Raw genomic sequence first — 14,763 nt, 5'->3', positions numbered from 1 at the left:
GAAAGATGGATTTCCCATCATGGGTCGACTTAGGGCGCAACGAAAAATGGGCAGAATGAGGAAAGACTGTGGAAAAATGTTAAAAATAATTCTGTAGCACTTCTCCCACTTTTCATACATGGCCTATATTGACTAGTAACCATCCAGGCTGCTGCTGTCTCTCATGAAAGAAACTGTGCAAAGGTAGGGTCTCAGCCTGGCACAGCAGGATGGGCAACATTCAGTACAAGAAATTGTTCTGAAACATTGACACTAAGTCCTGTTGGCACAACATCTTGCAAATTTTGAAGCACCACATTACGTACATCCTCAAACTAGAGGTTGTACAACTTGGAGAGTCTGGTGTGTTCGTTCTCTTGGGCTATGTAAGAGATATCAGTGCTTGCTGCTATTTTTGCTTTCATTCAGGGCAAAATAATTGAGGTCGCTCATCAAGCAAGCTGTGGTGCTCTGAAGACAGCAGCAGACTGTGCTGTGTGCTACCTTTGCATCCACGTTTTAGGAGATGAAGTAAAAATAGTTCCAAGTGTCATATCTTGGTGAAACCATCCAGCAAAACATCCTGATTCTTGTACAGATACTTAGTTTAACCTGCTTCTGCTACCTGAGTCTTTGCTTCTAATTGATCTCTTAATTGATAATTGCAAATTATTACAGTTGCTCAGTCAGAGTGAAAAATAATGTGTAACAGGTTGCTGTTACAGTGAAGATCAATCCTGTTACCTTAGAGCTAGTTTTATGTGCTGAAGGAAAGAGCCCAGACTAGTTAATTGTCTCTTCTTTGGGTTATCCTTCTATGAAATGGGGATAATCATCATTATGAAAGGTACTTTAGGACTCACTAAATATTTTTGAAGCACTTAGGAATTGTAGTTAAAAAAATAATTGCGTAGTAAATTGTCTACTTAATAAAATATAAACATAAAATATGTAGAATATATTAGGCCTCATAATAATTTAAATAGATGCATGTAGTTTATTTACCTTCTCAATGAGAACTAACAACCACTGAAAGCAAGTAGGTCTTTAGGAGAACTCTATTGGCAAAATGAGATTATTTAAATTAAGGTTTCCAGTTCACTAGCTTAAATTACTTTTACATTTATGATTTAGGCTCTGATTTAAATCATACTTTGTACTGTTAGTGTTTAAAATTTATCATCAACATTGAAGCTGTGAACACAAAAGACGTTTTTGGCAAGACTTGCGGAATGCAATGTCAATATATTTCTCTGGAATACTAAAAATTTAGAAAACAAAAACTTTCTCTTGACACTTACGACTTTTGATACATGGGAAAAAAAAAAACAACTTTAAAAGACAAGCTGCAAATGGTTGTTTTTAGTCAACAGACCAATGGGTGGCTGTTCCAATGGCCTGGAAGGGCCAAGGGCTGAGTGGAGGTACTGCAGGCACGTGGCTCTGTGGTCATTGGTCCTTTTAAAAGGGAAGGAATACTTATAAAGACTTTCTTGAATAAATAACATCAATCTCTTCATCAGATATGAAAGGACTGGTAATGTTTGCTGTTGTTTTTGTTGATTTAGAGAAGTGCCGAGAAAAATTGTTTTGCATTACCAGCAGAAATACTGCAGAGTGGAAAGGACTTCCTAGAGCTTTTTATTCAGTTATTGTTCTGCTGAGCAATTAGAGGAACAAAATCTCTTTACATCTTTTTTACACTTGACAGATTGGCGTTTGTTTTTCTCTCTGTTTAAAAAACCCCAAACAACCAAGAAGCTGGGATTTTCTTCAGCAAGGAAGGAAGTTTAGACCAGAAGTTTCCAGAATTTGTGACTCTTATTCTTGTGTTACCACAGCTGGGAATACTGGGGGCAAGGTGTGGGCTTCATGTGAAAGTTGCAGGTAGCCCTGTAGGCTGTTGAAGGCTGTAAATCCTCAAAAACCACCTTTGGCTCCCAGCAGTTTTCCAGGGATCCTGGGGCAGCCAGGGTGAGTGTGGTCCCAGGGGGTGGGGAGCCATAGGTGATGCTCAGGTGAGTGCACTGGGAACATGGTGCATTAACCTCTCTTGCTTGATCTCTTCTGGATGGTCAAAGGGGATGGATGAACTGCTCACTCCCTTCACAGGACCTGTGTATGCTCAAGTTTTTTCAAAATTAAATGCCTGTGAAGTCAGGAGCAGAAGTAAATCCATGCTCTAGGCATGGACTCACTAGCCCTTCACTTGCCTTTAGGAAATGTTGCAAACAGGGATCTGATTTGCATTTGTTACAAAATGGTAATTTCATCTTTAAATAATGATGCTTTAAATCATGATTTGCATTTGTATCTTCAAGGAGTAAATACCAGATTGCACGTGTAGTTTCATACCTTCCTTTTTTCATTCTTCCTTAGACTATCTTGGAATAGAATAACCTTGAGTTGTTACTGTAGCTTATTGGCACCACAAGAATTTTGAAATCCAAGTTCAATAATCATATTTCCTACCCTCTGGGGGAAAAAAAAAAAAAAAAAAAAAGGAAAGACATCCATTATTTGCTGAATTGTTCAAAAACATTGTTTGGCTTGTTTTGTGTGTATCCACTTAAGTGACCAGAATGTCAATGGAGGCTTTGTTTAAATGTTTTTCTTTATTTTTTTCCTTCCAATCCCACCCACACATACACCTGTTCATCTAAGTCTTTTGGGCCAGATATCAGTTTATTTGGTTGGGCTTTATGGCTTTTTTTTCCCCCCTCCTGTTTCATTCAGTTAACTGCTTGCTGTCAGTTCTGGCACATCCCCTTGTTTTCTGTAAGTTGCCCATGGAAAAAAGGCTGGTTTCCAAAGGCAGAGAGGTAATCTGGCTGGGAGTTGGATTAACTGTTGCAGTAGCTCATGATAAACATCTGTTGCAATACTCCCAGATGAGAGCATTGCTTTCAAAACTATTTACTGCACATTTTGAACTGTTCACTTTACTTGGAGTTTTATTTTTTCGCCCTCCAATTACTAAATTCTTTAGAAAGGACATAAATCCATAGAGTCCATCTCGGAGACTGTGTTTATTTTATGATACAGACAAGGAAATGGGGTTTTTGAGTTACTGTTCATGTGCTGGAGCCCCTGAATATTTCTGACTGAGCACAGAAGTGTGTGCATTCCTCAATAAAATGCAAGTGCAGAGCAGGCCCCTGGGAGTGCTGCTGTGTGTGTCCGTGCTCTGCCTGTGCTGGAGTCCTCTGGATGTTTTCCTTCTGCTCTGAATTTGGCAAGATAAGGCTGGTGGGGAGTGGAGTTTAACTTGGATCTGAAACCCGAGGGTGGGTATGTGGTTGGAAGGGTTTGGCTAACTGGCCTTGGGACTTTGCCATTGAGGAAACCTTCTGCTGTTTGTTTGGAATATTTTTAAAAGTTTGTTTGTTTGTTTTATACATTTTTTTAAAAAAAGGTTTTTAATTCTAGATTGAATGGATGAAATAATGATAGTTTCTCCTGCAGCTGGTTTTTGAAGTTAGCTCTGCCAGCAGCCACTTGCTGCTGTAGCTGAGGATCAGCAAGCAAACAAAGCAAGCTTTGGTAGGTTTTCCCAAAACATCAACAACCTTCTCCCCCACCCCACCCAAACCACAAAACCAAACCATTCTTGGTGTCTGTGGGAAAATACTATTGGAAAACAGTATGGAATACCTCAAATGGTGAGTGTTTTCCAACAAATCGTTTTTCTTTCTTATGTTAATAAGTATGATGCTCTTAACATAATCATGTTCAGAGTAGTTTCACTCATATTTCTCAGAAGCTGAAAAGTATTTTGTGCTGAATTTCATATCTAAATGTTTCCTATCACAATCAAAGAAATCATCTGGGTACTGTACATATGTGTTAATTTTTACCAGAATTAATTATCTTTGCATAGCAGTCTAACGAACATGGACAAGGAAAGGGAATTTCCAAATACTAAAGTTACTTGTGGCAAAATACAGGAGTCTGTACCTTTATTTCTTGCTGATTTTCTTCGGTCTGGCAGAACCCATGTTGTTTTAGCAATAAATCTGTAAGAACAGCTGTTCTGATTCAGAGCAAACACTTACAATTCAATATCCTGTCTCTGATGGTGATCAGCAGGTATCTAGGGAAGCATACAAGAACAGTGATAAAGTGATGGAATCTAAGGTGAGATTTTTTAGTTTACCAGTTTTATGGTGGCATCAGGATTTTCAGAATCTGCTCCCTAATCATTATGCTGAAGTGACAGGCGTGAGACACTTAACAGCCTCAGCTTTCTGTTAAAGACTCTGGTAGTGATAGGATGATAAAAAAAGGAAAAAAAACCTGAAAAGTAATGGATTGTATGTAAAAGAGAGAGAAATAATGGGATGGGCTGGGAAAAGGGGAAAAGGGACTATAGTTACTGCATAGTGTAAAGAAATGGCAGAAAAAGGTTGGCTTGTTACCCAGGATGTGAGACCCTCCTGCACTGGAGCTCACAGAGACCTTGCCCTGCTGGGCTCAGCCATCCCCTACATCACATCATTTGGGCATGGAGGAGACAAAGGCAAAACCAGGACATGGAGAAATAATTGGCCTGAGCCTGGTTCAAGAAACATGGTAAAGGACAGACAAATTACGTGTGGGAGAAGAAACACATGGGAAAGAGGAGCGTGATGATGGGAGTGTCCAAGAAACCTGTAGAAACGGAATTATTCTCTGACTGTAAATATCTGTCCATTCAAATTGATGAATAAGAAATGTTGTCTGTGTAGAAAATTTGTTTTGCAGGTTTGTACTGACACCCTTGGAGCATTGCTGTATTTTTCCCAGGCTTCAAGACACCCGGGTTTTATTTTTAGTGCTGTGAACCTGTTCCAGCTTGCTGCAGTCATTACTACTAAGACCATCTAAATAGCAACTCAAGAATGCTATTAAAGCAATGTAAATAGTAATAAATTATTTTGGCCTTGTGTGGATTAAAAGGTACACTTAGGATGGACTTGGTTTTGGGTCAGGTTTTTTTAATGCTCTCTAGCAAAAGCGTGACAAGCCTTACTTACATCACTGTTGTGCAGAGGTGATGGTGCTGTACTTTAAATAAAATACATGAGGGCGTTGTGACTGGGATATTCACTGGAACAGTCACTTAAAAGCAGATTTTTAAGGGAAGCTTTTACAAAGGTGTGTGGAAAACTGTTATTGACTATCTAAAGCAAATTCAAGAATAATATCCAGGAGGTGTTGCAGTGGGTGAGGAGGTGTTAAAGCACACTGCTCACCAAAATAAGTCATGCTGCAAGCTAGGATCAAACCTGACAAATCCAGGCTTTATTGTATGTGTCAGGATGAAGAGGAGAGGATGCATTTGAGTACAAAAGGGCAAAACCCATCCTGAATTTAAACACAGTTTACATAATCCTGTGAGCAAGAAGGGGAGTTGATACAGCCAGCTTGGTGGTACCTTACAGAAGGGACAGCTTCATCTGTGGGTAGAGACCAGGCAAAGGAGATTCATCAGCTCATAGACAAGGTGGGTACAAGATTAAAAAAAACCCCATACTGGTCTTTAATAAGTTGATGTTCTCATTATTAAATAAATAATTAAAATACTTAATAATGAAATAAATTAAGAATAGTGCTAGTATTGTGTGTGTACGATATTAGAACAAAGTTTCCCATAATTAAAGGAAAATGGTGCAGGAACAGCTTCACTAGTATGGGAATGGGAGGGACTAAGACTCTTTCAGGATTCAGCTTCATTTACCTTTTTAAGAGGATTGCAGGCAATGGATCTTTTCTCAGTTCCCAAGAACTGGAAAAGCTTTTCCCAGCCTGGCATTCTCAAATCCAAGTAGCCTGGAGTCTGGGGCTGGTTTTCCCCAATATCTGCTGTGGAAGATGCTTTGATTTGACCCTGTCACTGTTGCAGCTGTGGCCAGGAGAACTGTAGGAGTGAATTGTGCTTTTTCTTTTTGCCAGAGAATTTCACCTTTTCCACTGATTATCCATGCTCCTGGAGAACCTGAGTATTCGTTTGCTTTCTGTTAGCAGATAATTTTAAATGCAACTTCCACAGTTACTACTCTCAGTAGGAAAACAGGAGGTCTAACAAGGCATATATAAAATAAAATTTTCCAAAATCTAATAATCTGTGTTATGCTTGTTGCCCTTACTATGCAGCTTTTTATTAAAAGGTTTGTAAAGGTAGCATGTCAACACTGACTTTTCCCTCCCATTGCAGCAATTTCTTGTGTGTTTTAGATGCTGTATAACCACCTTAGAATAAACAAACATTCTCCAGCATCAGCCTGGATGCATTTTTACAGCACACTCAGGAATTTTTTATGGATAGTTTTGTATTTTCTCTTCTGTTACATACCTCCAGGTGTGCCTACCAAATCCTTTCTAAGCATCCCTGTGATTTCATTGGCATGCACAAATAGATGTCTCTGTTATATACTGAACATAAAAGAGAATTTACTCTTGAATTTCAGCCTTCACTTTAAAATGTTTGGTTTTCCTATATCCTTACAGGACTGACTTGACTTTCAAAAGGAGATTCCTCCAAATCAGGGAGGAATCTGATGGCATATTTGCACATCAGTTTACAGTGACTTTTTTACACTCCGATTTTATTTAACTTGTATAATTCTGTTGTGGTTTTTAGTAAACAGAAGTAGCCCTACAATTCTGTTTCACAAATGCCTCATTATGCTGAGCTGTTAATAGTTCTGTTAGTATTGTTAAAGTATTAACAGAAGAATAATAATTGCTCTGCTGTAATTGTATTGAGGCTAAAAAGGCATTCTCATAGAATATTAATGAGAGCCTTTTTCAAGGTATGAATTAGTGTTCTTAGAACAGAAAATAAACAAAACAAAGTACCATCCTGGAAGAACATAATAATAAAAATCAATAAGGCTTCAATTTAGTCTTGAACTCCCTTGCTCCTCCTCTCCTGACCCCATTTGTGCTTCCTGTAGGTCCCAGGGATCTGCTCTGCACCATTTGTGCTCCGGCACCTCAGCACCACGGGGGGCTGCGAGACTTTTAACAATGAATTTTCTTTTTTTTTTCTGTTTATCTCAGCCTTAAATTACTTGAACCTTATTTAGTCTTAAAAACTGTGACTGTGGAGCTAATATTTTATGCAGCATTGAGAGGAACTGGAAGTGCTTTTCATTGCTATGCAAAATGCAGCTGGGGAATAGTGCAGAATTAACGACAGGGAGTTGTGCTCTTGAGAGTGTGAGCAGTAGTTTATTTTCATTTCTGTCATTAAATATCTTATTACCATCTATTTGTTTTTTTCTTTCCTCTCCCCTGCAGTGGAAAAAAAAAAAAAAAAGGTGATTACTAGAAGGTAGGAATTGTACAAATGCTGGAAAATACCTTAAATCAGTGACCTTCAGTTGACCTCCACCACTGCTGGTGTGAGCCCAGCCTGGTATTTTTTTCCATAGCTAAGTTAGTACCTCTGCCATCTTTTTCCTTTTATCAAATCTTACTCAATTTTATATCAAGTTTCTGATTTGTAAGCAAAATCCAAATATAGGAATAATTAAAAGAATGATGTCTTGTAAATCTGAAGAGAGTGCATCAAGGCATAATGAAGCACAAGTGTTTCCTGGGATTTGTTTGACCATTAAAAATTCACAGTTTATGTTGCATAATACAATTTTCTGACTGTTTTTGGTAGCAGTTATTTGTAAGTAGGCAAATGAGCTGCCATTGCAATGCTTGGCTTTTTCCAGACCCATTGACCTGAATGAAAAAAGACAGTGCAAACTTTAGTTTGTTGTTTGTTTTCTCAGATTTGAAAGAAGCTTCAATTTATGTTCTAAAGCATGTAATTTCTTTTTTTCAGTCTCATGTACCAGCTCCTTGTCATTCTTCATTCTCCCTCGTCTGACATCAGTTTCTCTCTTGTCCATTTAAAACTGAAACTTGAAAAACTGCAGTTTTATACTTTATATTATTCTTCTACCCCGGAGCTGTTTTTAGTGTCTTTATTGCAAGTAGACAGATGGTGATATTTGGTTTCCTGTCAGTTTTAATGAATATAGATAGGAGTGATAAGAACATTTGCTTCGTTTAGCAAACTTCCTTTTCTGGCTTTTAATTAATGAAGTGCTCACTGGTGTGCCGCTGCTTTTGTATGTGCTACAGTAAAATCTTTTATACAACTCAACTCGTAGTGTCAGATAATGAACAAAAGAGGTTGAAAATAACTTTTTTCTCTCAAGATCCTTTAAAGTTTCCTTACCCAGGCTTGGAACACTGCAGACATCAGCCATGAACTGCTCGGACGAGCTGCTGTAGCAGCATCCTTTGTTGCTGCATATTTTGGTCATACTTTGTTTTTTTACCAAGAACCCAAAGGAAGTGGTCTGTGTTTGGTGTTCACTTAACCTTGGGTGAGGTTCAGCTCAGCTTTGGAGCAATTTGCTTCTCATACAATTTCTTAAATAGAATGAGGTACAGAGCAGAAATTTGTTAAAAGGAAAAAAAAAAAAAAACAACAACCCTTGGCTTTTCAACTTTTTTTTTCCCTCCTGCAATTTGTCCTGCCTTGGAGAGAACCAAAACATTAATCTTTAACATTGATTTTTCTTTCTTTTTTTTTTTTTTTAATAGTTTGATTTCTGTGTTAGCTTACCACAGGCATTATTTTAGATTCTTGTAAACTATTTTAGAGTCCATTATTTTTAAGATCTTTCTCCAGTGTTTAACACGAAGAGGTTTTCCTTTCTTTTTGTGTGTATTGGGGTTTTAATACTGAAGCAGGTCAGTCCTTGTAGGCAAAGTTGTTTAAATAATTTCTTCTTTGTCATAACAGTTTGAGTTTTTTAATGGTAAAAGTAACCATGTCTGTGTGTGTAAAATATTGCAGTGGGTAAAGTCTGAATCCTGGTTGTGGATTTAAAATCTCTGCTTTAGCTTTGTAGCTCTAACAGTTCAAGATCTCACTAGGTGGAGAGGAGTGAAGGACCAGAAGGTGATCTTTGGGAACAATATTTTCTGAAGCATCTGACTATTCCTAATTCTGAAGAAACTGATTTTAAACCTGTTCTGTCTTAATATTCCTGTTTCCTGAGTTAAAAAATGGACTAGATTTTGTACTTTTTTTGGGACTTTTGTTTTGCTGTAGCCTTATAAGGGTAGGATTTGGTTCCCTGGTGGCAAATCTGTTCGGGGAAAAAAAACTTGGTTTATTTTAGCAAAGCTGTTTTAAAATACTCCAACAAGCCTGGCAGGAGGCAGAAATAGTTGTTATTTTATATTATTTCTTAGGTCTTTCTGAAAACGTCACAAAGTGCAAACCCCGTTCCTATGGAAAACTCTTCTCCTGGTGAAAGATACTTCCATTTTAAAGGAGTTAAAACCAAACAAATTGTTTTCCCTGATGCATTTGGTGAAGGCAAATCATCAGGTGTGTGTGGTATATTTATTGCATGGATGGTGTCACCTCTGCAGACAAACAGTGACTGATGTTTTGAAGGCGTCCTTCCTTCCTTCCTTCTTTCCTTCCCAAAGGTCACAAGTAAGGACACAAACCCATGAAAGGACGTCCCAGGAGCAGTTCATGTTTAAATAACTCCTCACTTTCTGTGTTCCCTGTTGGTGGGTTTGCAGTTCTGGTGGCTGTGTTGGTTGGTGATGAGGATGGGCATGGGAACCATTCCGGGGGGAAACAGGGATCTCTGTGCTCCAGGACCTGGAGAACAGCTCACCTTCTGTGGGAACAACCCAGGCATGCTCATCCACTCTGTTTTTACCATGGGGGTCCTTTCTTCTGAACCAGAAATTAGCCCTGCTCCAGGCAGCAGTGCACAGTACCAGGGCCAGTTTTAAGCTATTTTCCGTGCAGAAATAAATGTAAGCAAAAAATACATGGTGGTGCCTCCTAATGTGAAGGCAAGAACATTTTAACATTGTTAGTTGCAATATTAAGGTTGTGCTTTCATCTCTTTCTGGTTCATTGCCATCCTTCAGGAAACAGAACTGCGTGTCTTCTCTCTTATAATAAAAGAATGCTTTCTGATGCCTCTAAGCTGGTGTTCCTCGCTGCATTTGACATAGGTATTTGTGAATTTTATATGAAATCCACGCTTGAATTAATGGGAAAAATACACACATTTAATTCAGACTGAATAAAACCTCCCTCTGGAAAGAGCCCATAGTTTGTATGTGTGGGGTTTATTTTTTCTTTAGCATTTGCTTCTTATTCTCTGAATAATTGTAGTTGCATGTTCTCCTTTTCAATATTTGCCAAAATCTCCAGCAGTTCTTATTCTCTCATATCTCGTTCAGTCATGAGCCAGAAGGAAAGAAAGTCATCTGGAAAAGAAAACCCACAGGGCTTCATTCCCTTCCCACGCCCCATCATTTTCTCTCCACATATTTGAAGATGTGAAGCAATTTAGATCAGCGTTCTCCATCGTTCCTTTTTCCTAACCCAATTCCTCTTCTTGCAGAGAGAAACAAAAGGAAGATACAGAAGAGAAGTTGGAGAAGAAAGGAAAGACAGAGGAAAAAATAGTGGAGAAAATCAGAACAGAGTTGGCTTTTCTAAAAGGAGTTGTCCAGGAAGCAAAATGAGCAGTTTCCCTCCTTTTTTTCTGTTTTTAGCCCATCCCAGATACTGCAATTCTGAGATAAGTGGGTCAGGCAAAAGGGCATAATTAGTAGTGATTTCACAGTTGCTGTGGGTGCAGGAGAGCATAGTGGGAAGAATGGATTCAAGGAAATGTTGGCAGGCTCTCAGCGGAAAGCTCCCAGCTGAGCCCCAGGGTGCCATGCCCATCCTCTGCCGTAAGATTTGGGCTGTGCCAGCCAGGTGGGAGCTGGATCAGAGTGGGAATGGAGCAGATGGATGCTCCACTGGATGCTCTAGTGGATGAAGGGCAGCACATCTTAAGTACACTGAATTTAGTATGGGACAGGATGCATCTGTGAGAGCAGCTGGGGAAAGGATGGATCAATGCTTTGAAAAGCATTGTGGGGAAACAAAGAGCTAAGTACCCTGACCAGGGGGCATAATGGGACATAATTTTTTTTCTGTCAGATACTGAGTTTATTACTAAGGAACATATCTTGTTTCCCACATGCACCTCCAGTTTCTGTTACCTTGCAGTGCTTTGTTTCCTCTGGTTGGTGATCACGTAGCATCAGGGAGGCCTGTGTGGGATGTGCTGCACATGGTCCAAGGACAGCATTCTGTGCATTTCTGCTGGGAGATTTAACTTGATTTTAACAGCTGGAGATAAGAGACAGCACATGCAGCAAGTCACAGTTTGAAGGTGCTGGTGCAGAGAAACTTCTTCAAACAGATGTAGTGGCATTGCTGTCGTGGAAGATGGAAGGACAAACCCATTGCATTGTTCAAATCTGCTTTCTGCAAAGTTTAATTTTATTTGCTTTTCTTTTCCTGATGGAGCCAAGTTGCTGTGCCCTGGTCAGGGGCTGGTGCCATGTTTTTGGATGCTCATAAAGCCCTGATGGGTCTTTCTGAACTCTGGTGCCCCATCTGCTCTGGGAGAGGTGGAACCCCTTGGATTAATATTCCCAAAAGTCTCTGTGCTTGGATTACATGTGGCCAACATCACCTGCTTGTGCTGTCACCTGAGCCTGCAAGAAAAGCTTTTTCTCCTGTTGAGGAGGAAATGCTTGAACAGGAGCTTTTTACATCCCTGTGACACATTGAACTCAGCCACTTTGGAAGTTTATTGGTGGGAGCAGCGTGTCCTGGTTGCTCATAAAGATTCTCTTCATCCAGCTGTGGCCTTTCCGGGCCAGCTGTTGGGAGATCACTGCCCTGCATCCCTTGCTGGATGGGTTTGTGAGGTTGGACACTGCTTGCAGAAGGAGGGCAATGCATGGGACGGGCTGTCCCTGATGGAGAGGGGGAGTGCAACACCTTGGGATGATAATCTTATTTTTTTGCCACCAGAAAAATAGTAAATTTATGCTTTTAGATCTGTAAAAGTGCTTGTGGGTACCAACATGTTGCAGAATCTCGTGGTTTCAGCTCTTGAATGCAGATGATGAAGCAGAAGCATCTGAGGGGCTGGGTTTTTATTTTAGACCAAGTCTGTGTTTCTGGTTGTAGGACATATATGGGGGATCTGAACCTTGTGGTATTGAACCTTTGTCCTTTTCATGAAAATAAAAAGACTCTTCTCTCTGAGGTTATGTCTGTGTTATTTTGGTTAAATAACTTGAGATCTTTATTCACATGATTTGAAATGTTTTGGGATTATTGCTAAAAAAATCAACCCAACTTTCTGAAGGATTTTGAAGGAAAAAAAAATTAATTTCTCTGAAAGCAGTAGCTCAGTCATCAGCAGGTCTGTTCTGAGAATGAGTGTGTACAGCCCACACAGGGGCACATTTGATTGTCGGATAGACATCAGTAACTGGTATTTTTCTTCACAAAAGACCCTTTTACTTAATACTAAAGACGTATATAGTCCATTTTTTTCAAAAACAGCATCTGAAAAACTGCTTTAGAAATGTTAGTTATTATCAAACACAAACTTTGGAACATTTTAATTTTTCTAAATTATGGTATCAGTGCAAAGACAATAAATTGGAACTGGAGGATGCTTTCCAATTTCTCTGTGCTTTAGACAAAACATTTGTGCATCTGTATCTTTTCTTATATGTTGAAAGTGCCATATGGAGAGGTCACTCTGTATTTCAACTGGCAGATGAAATAGGCTAGAAGTAGGAAGAAACTCTAAACCAAAGGGCTTTTCAGTGAAGGAAAAGCCCCAGATTTGCTTTTGTCCTGTGGTGGACATTTATATTGTTGACTAATAATTATGATTTGTTGTAGTCTAACAAAGAGACATCAGTGGGCGATTTTTTGGTGAAGGGGGAAAAAAGATGACATATGTAGGAATAATGCTGTCTATAAAAGGCAGAAAGCTTGAAGGCAAATACAGTGAGCTGGAAAATGGTGATCTGTATCCTTAGTAAACAAAATGTAGGTGAGCAACTAATTACATCTTTTACACACAAATGGGGAAAAGAAAAACCCTTCAGTTGTGTCTGAGTAGCCAAAGCAAATTAAATGCAGGGGCTCAAAGAGAGAGATGATGAAAAAAATAAGGGAAGAAAATACCAAGTATTTGGCAAGAGCCTGGTGGGGGAATGTGATTATCATAAAGGCCATTGGGGAAAAGTGCAGTAGATGACTTCATGGTCATAAGAAGATGCTGTTCCTCAGTTTTGTAACTTGCAGAGTAGAAGCAGCACAATTTAGATCTGTCCAGAAAGGCTCAGTGAGGACAAATTTCTGTTGATGCTGTGCTGTGAAGCAGTGGCCTGATGGCATTGCCTGCCAAAATTGTAGATGTCTGAGGTCTCCAGGGAGGATGGAGAGCAAAGTGCTGGTTCTGCTTTGGTCTTAACCAATGCATGTTCTGCACCTTTGCAAAACTTAATGTTGGTTTTATCATGGAGAAACTCAGAGCGTGAGCTGTGAGCATAAGAGTGATGGAGTTTGCTCAGATCAAGGAACAGGATGGGCAGGGGAAGGAGCAGGGTCTGAACCTGGCTGGATGCTGGAGGAGGAGGGCTCATTTCTGGGAAGGAGAGGCATGTCAGAAAACAGAGTTAGGAAGTGATAGCCTTGGGAAGGTCAGATCTGTAAAAAACCAGAAGTGTTTAACTGTGAAGGACACGAGTTTGAGAGGGGTGAGACTGTTGTAGATGCATTGGGTGAGTAGGAGTTTAGCACTGACCACAGTTTGCCAAGCAGAGGTGGTGAAAACTGGAATATAGGGCTGGAAATGGAAGTATTTTCTTCCTTAAAAAGGATTTCTCCTTCATGTTTTTAGCCCTCTAATGGATTCTTGGTTTGAAAATAATTGTGGTTATTTTCTTGTTCTTTTTCTCCCTCTTGTTCCAGCCAAAAATAGAATTTTATGTAACAATCAAAGGCACAAAGTTTATTTCTTGAAGGAGATGTTTAATGCTAACACGTCAGGACAGTGTTTTGGTGTTGTTTCTATTCCATTCCTCCAACCAGGAGAAATCACATGAAATTTATCATTAAATCAGAGGCACAAAAGGTTTTCTCAGCAGAACGTGGTGTCAGTACTTTGACTTAGAAAGGAGTTGTGCAATTCCACGCTGTATTTTTCCTCTTGCAATCCACTTGTCACAGTATGTTGTTCCCATTATGAGCTCATGCTTCAGGAAATTGTGCCACTTTTTTTTTAATTTAATTTTTTTTTATCACAGGATTTTCAAAGTGAATATATCTGCTCCCTATAATTTCAAAGCAGAGAAAGAGACTTCCTAGGGCATGTTCTAGCCTTTCTATTTCTGTAACAAAGATCTGCAACTTGGTGGTAGAAGACAAATGATTCATTTTGTCAGGAAAATACCACTTTTCTAAGTGGTTGTCAGGGCATGTCTGAAGCAAACACAGAAAGATTAAAAGCAATCATCTTATGTAAACGTTCAGCAGGACTCCGGGAAGCAGATAAGGAATCAACAGTGAAGAAACTTCGGATGGGTTGCAATAAATATCTTATCCTATATATATATTTCCATAGTGGTGTGGGCTTGTGAATTGTGGGGCCATTTGCAAGGAAATAATGAATGTTGTTTTATACCAATAAACAGATTTTTGCCTGGGTTTCATTGCTTAAAGAAGTGTTGAGTAAATGTAATGTCATTTTTTTAAGCAAACCAGGTTGCAGTGAGAAGAAATATTACTTAAAACTCCACGTGATTTCAGGAGTAGTGGAACTGCCATGGAAAGATTTATCAGCAATATATTTTCATGAATAAAATATGTGTGTTGCTTTATTC

The 14,763-nt window shown here is 39.2% G+C and overlaps 1 protein-coding gene and 1 long non-coding RNA gene across 5 annotated transcripts in view; both read left to right on the top strand.

Annotated features, from left to right (window-relative positions):
• The window catches only part of CTBP1 (C-terminal binding protein 1), a 237,014-nt gene that overhangs the window by 90,616 nt on the left and 131,635 nt on the right, over window positions 1-14,763 (top strand). The window lies entirely within an intron of this gene.
• LOC120509350 lies at window positions 4,763-11,194 on the top strand. The gene is made up of 3 exons (XR_005629235.1): window positions 4,763-4,875; window positions 5,279-5,464; window positions 10,413-11,194. It is a non-coding gene; the product is annotated as an uncharacterized LOC120509350 (long non-coding RNA).

This window comes from Passer montanus, unplaced genomic scaffold, assembly GCF_014805655.1.
Source record: "Passer montanus isolate IOZ18808 unplaced genomic scaffold, ASM1480565v1 scaffold51, whole genome shotgun sequence".
Lineage (NCBI taxonomy): Eukaryota > Metazoa > Chordata > Aves > Passeriformes > Passeridae > Passer > Passer montanus.
The sequence above is the reverse complement of the archived record's forward strand: the minus strand, read 5'-3'. Positions and strand labels throughout refer to the sequence as shown.